Source organism: Agelaius tricolor, unplaced genomic scaffold, assembly GCF_023055355.1.
Source record: "Agelaius tricolor isolate 1412-34295 unplaced genomic scaffold, bAgeTri1.0.p SCAF_49, whole genome shotgun sequence".
In the NCBI taxonomy this organism is placed as follows: Eukaryota; Metazoa; Chordata; class Aves; order Passeriformes; family Icteridae; genus Agelaius; species Agelaius tricolor.
This window is the reverse complement of record NW_027269309.1, coordinates 233854-238637: the sequence shown is the minus strand read 5'-3', so window position 1 is coordinate 238637 and position 4784 is coordinate 233854.

The window sequence follows — 4784 nt, the reverse complement described above, 5'->3', positions numbered from 1 at the left end:
CCGCCCCTCGCACGAAGAGACAGATAATATCAGAGACAGATAATATCAGTGACCAAAGGCCCTTGGTCTTTGCAGGGTCGAAACCCCAGTGCCCAAAGGCCCTTGACCTTTGCAGGGTCTAAACCCTGATATCCAAAGGCCCTTGGCCTTTGCAGGGTCTAAACCCTGATATCCAAAGGCCCTTGGCCTTTGCAGGGTGTAAACACCAATATCCAAACGCCCTTGGCCTTTGCAGGGTCTAAACATCAATATCCAAAGGCCCTTGGCCTTTGCAGGGTGTAAACACCAATATTCAAAGGTTCTTGGCCTTTGCAGGGTCAATAGCACGCAATCTAAGTGCCGTTGGCCTTTGCAAGGTCCAAGCCCCAAAGTTCACGAGCTGTTGACAGCTCCAGGGTCCAAACCCCAATAGCCAGGAGCTGTTGATTGTTGCCAGGATCCAACCCCCAGCATTCCATGGCCTTTGTGACACTTGCCAGGGTCATACCCCCAATGTTCCATGGCCTTTATGATGGCTGCCAGGGCCCAAAGCCCAGCATTCCAGGGGCTGTTGGGAGGCCCTCCCTGGCTCTCCCCCCATCCCTGCTCCCTGCTGGTCCTGGCACTGGCCCTGCTTCCCTTGGGTCCCCAGAGCCCTCCTGGGCAGCTGGGCAGGGACCTGGCTCAGAAGTCAGTTTTAAGGCTCAGCATTCTCAAGACTTGCAGGCTCTTTAGGGATGCACTTCATTCCTGAGTCACAGGAATTCTTCTGTCTTCCCTGACAAAGGGCACATGAAAGAAAAAGCCTAAAAAGGTTCTTGGTGCCTACAAATATTCATGGAAAATAAAGCTTTGCCTTTAGAATAGCCATATGAGGAGGAAGAATGGTGTTTCAGGGGCTTTTCAAATTTCTACAGAGAAATGCCGAGAGCTGCAGTGTTTAAGGCTCATAAAATGAGACAACCATGAGTACATTTTTTTCTCTGCTGTTTGGCAATATATCACTAGGTCTTGTAGGCAGAAGAAAATCTTGCTGCTTCCATCAAAGATTCCTCACTAGGAACAGATCTTCAAGAACCAAATGGGTCTGCTTGCAGAAACTTTGGCAGGTATTTTTGCCCTCATTTTCGATTGCATTCATCTGTGTCCTAGGGAGGATTTTTGTGCCCGCGTTGACAGGAATTGGCTTCTGAGCAGGGCACAAATCCTGTGTGGAAGAGCAGAGCTGCAGCTGCCTTCTGTAAGGCCTCTCTCTCCAGAGAGAGAGATGTCACTGCCCAAGGATGTCACTGCCAAGTTAAGGTTCAGAGAGTGATGCAGCTTCAAGTCTCTGCTTCCACAAGAGCAGCTTTGGGCTCCTTGCACAGCTGCAAAGGAGCAGCACAGCTCCTGGTGAAGGTCTGACAGCTCCTGCCTGGTCCTTGCACAGCTCTCAGTGGAGTTCTGCCGCTGCTGTCACTCTTGGGCCAGCTGTGACTGCAGCAGGGACACCTGAAAGAGGCACAAGGCCCGGCTCAGACAAGCCCACGCTGGCAGGAGCACCTGCAGCCCCACGGTACCGGCTCTCGGGGCAGACACAGCCTCCAACTCCAGCCCTCACCAACACTCTGCCCTTGGGCAAGGGCAAAGGAACAGGCTCCCAGACACAACAGAGCTCAGAGCATCAACAAGTCCACTTCCAGGCTGCCAAACCCTTCCCACGTACATCCCTCAGCCACCACAGGTCTATTACAGACACTTCCAATGGGATTTAGGAACCCAGCTCTGATTTCCAGAGCACACATTTGGGCCACCGACCCCTTTCTCCACAGGCTGTGCCTCAGCACGAGGGCTGCTGCTCCCCTGAGCTCCTGGAGGACTCTTCTACTTGAGCTGCTGGACCGCCAGCCCAGCCATGAGGGGAATGTTGTGCTTGGGTGTTTTTGGTGCTTTCTTGAGGCATTTGAGCACCCCAAGCCCCATTTTACACATCCTCATTGTGAAAAACAAGGTTCACTCTCCAGTAAAAATTTAAAAGTTGAATAAAGGACAATAAGAGACAAAGAGAATAAAGCAATGTTTTTGTGGCCAGGTGCTTGGCATTCAGCCAAGAGCACTCCTGCTGTTTCAGAGATGTCCCTTACATACACTTTCTATTGCATCAGCCTACTGCATAGTCATAAGCAATTATGCATATTTAAACTTTTCCCCAAATTACTTTACATGTTCTAAGAATTGTTTAGCATGTCTCCTCCTTGGGCCCAACTTTTCAGAGCATGTACATTTCGTGGCGGTGATTTGAGTTCGCCCTTGTTATCACCTCCTGTTTGGGCTTTGGTCCATTTTTTCTAGAGATGGTGGGTGCTGATAATTGGCATGTCAGCAGCAGGGGTCTCCATCATATGTTTATTGAATGTTATCCCAACCAAGCAGGCAGTTTAACACAAACATGCTATATCAGCTATTTAACTACTATGTCTAGGTTTAGTTAACAACAGAAAAAACCCTATGTTTTTATAGCAAAGTTACTCTAATATACATATAGAATCCATCTTAATATTTGCAAAAAGCCAATATTGTAATATGTATTTATAACAAAACTTTCCCCAACAGCACCCATATCTGCACCCCTGATAGGTGAACAGAGGGGTGGGGGTTGGTTCCACAGGGGTCCGGCAGAAATTTTGGACACAACGTATTACATATCAGTGCCCCACATGCCAATGCAAAGTGACTCTGAAAGGCAAAGACATCGTCTGAACAGGACTCAGTGACACTGCTGATAAGTGTGACCGTGTGACAGAGACAAGGAAGGTGTGAGCCAGGGCACAAATGCTTCTCTGAGCCCTGGGGCCCAGGGAGCCCTGATATCAGCAGGTGTGGCAGAGTCCCTGCCAAAGCAGAGTCCCCCTGAGGCCCTGGCAGCGCTGGTGCCCATCTCCTGCCCCAGGGACCTGTGCCTCCAGAGGGCTTCTCTGCCAGAGGGCAGCCAAAGCCGACTTTGTGCACTGGGGCCTGGGCTCCATCCTACAGGGGCTCTTGGTAGGAGCACCTGGAGCAACTGGTGGCAACACTTGGTACGTGTCAGATGATGTTGCTGCTTCCTGGAATGATCTTTTCAAGGAAGGGATTAGCAGTAGCACAGAAAGACCAGTAGCTACAGAATTTCACAGGACAAAGAGACTCCACCAAAACACTGTCATGTTTCCTTGTGTTTTTCTGTCTTTCTTGCATTCTGAAAGAAAGAGAATTGGCCCAGATTCTGCTATTCAATGCTCCACATACTGTGTGTCTTTCTGTGGCAGCTCACGTGCAAACACAACTGGCTGCCTGCTGAGCATGGCAAAGGACGGCCACAAACAGGGAGGTCCCCGGTGAACATCAAGACAGACACCTGGGGAAGTGCAGAGGATAGGGATAACTCTGGGAGGAGAAGCTGTTCTGTGTCTCTGATGATGCTGCCAGCCCCCTGAAGGCACGGCCAAGACAAGTGCTGGAAGCAGCCATGTCCTGCTCTTTTCTGCTCTCAGATGCACACGGGACAGACTTGTTGCCCACAGGTCCACCAGACTTGATCCAGGAAAAAATGGAAGCCCCTGCATTGGTAGGGAACGGGCTCCAGCAAGAGCAATGCAGGATCTTCCAGCAGAAAAGCCTGAGCTTGTGAAGAGGGCCATGTCCTCAGCAGACACCAAAGTGCTTCCCTCCATCCCTGAATGGTGCCCACAAGTGCCTGCCTTTCTTCAGCGCCTGCTACTGCTTCCTTTGTTCCAAGCCCATCCAGGATTTAGGTTGGAAGCTCATGGACGTGTTTTTAAGGTGCCTGCACAGAGGAGAGGGACGGCAGCTGCAGCGCAGGGCTCATGCTGCCTCTCATGATGGCATCAATGCCGCTGCCTTGGGACACCTGCCAGTGGAAGGCGAGTCTGCCCTCAAGCACAGTCACTGTAGTCAGTCAGGGGCCCAGGCTGCAGCGGCAGCTGCCAAGCATTGCTGTGAGGCTGGCAAGCCAAGAGAAAGCCATTGTGGCCGAGTGCGCTGAAGGCTTTTGCTAAATCACACGCAATAGTGCCCAGAGTATGGCCCCTTTGGAATGGCGGCTGGTGCAGATGCCTCCTGGAGCAGGTGCTGGCGTTGGGGCTGCTGCTGTTCCTGTGCGCGCTCTGGTGCTGTTTCTGTGGCGTCCAGAGCCGCTTTGGCAGCAGCGACTCAGCAGCCCTGCTTGAGGAGACTCTGTGGGCCCAGAGCTCTGTGTCAGCAGGGCCTCATCCTCAGCACCATGGCCTGGGCAGCTGCGGGGGCCTGGGCTGGCCACCAGCCCTGCTCTGCCCACTGCCCTGGCAGCAAGCAGTGACCGTGCCCCGGCAGGGCCCCCTTGCCCTCCTTGTCCCCAGCCAGGCCAGTCTGGGCACCTCGGGGGGTCCCCACCCTCCTGCTGAGGCCCAGCCTCCAGGGCTTCTGCCCCAGGCGTGGGAGCCTCTCTGGGGAAGCGCCTGGCTGTCAGGAACAAGGCTGACACCCAATTCCTCAGGGCTTCCCAGCAGCCCGGCCCCTCAGGGGCCTCCTGTCCCTTTGGAGCCTCCTGCCAGCCACTCCCTCCCACAGGGCCCTCGTGCCTTCCCAGCTCCTTGTCCCATCAGGGCCTCCGCAGCACCTCATCCCTTCACGGCCTCCCACTGCCCTGTCGTCCCCTCAGGCTCTCCCCCAGCCCAGCCAAGCTGCCCGGCAGTGGCACAGCCCCGAGGGAGCTCCAGAGGAGCCACATCGAGAGGCACCTCAGAGGCCTCAGCAATGCAGCCAGCAAGACCCGAGCAGGAGGACACTCA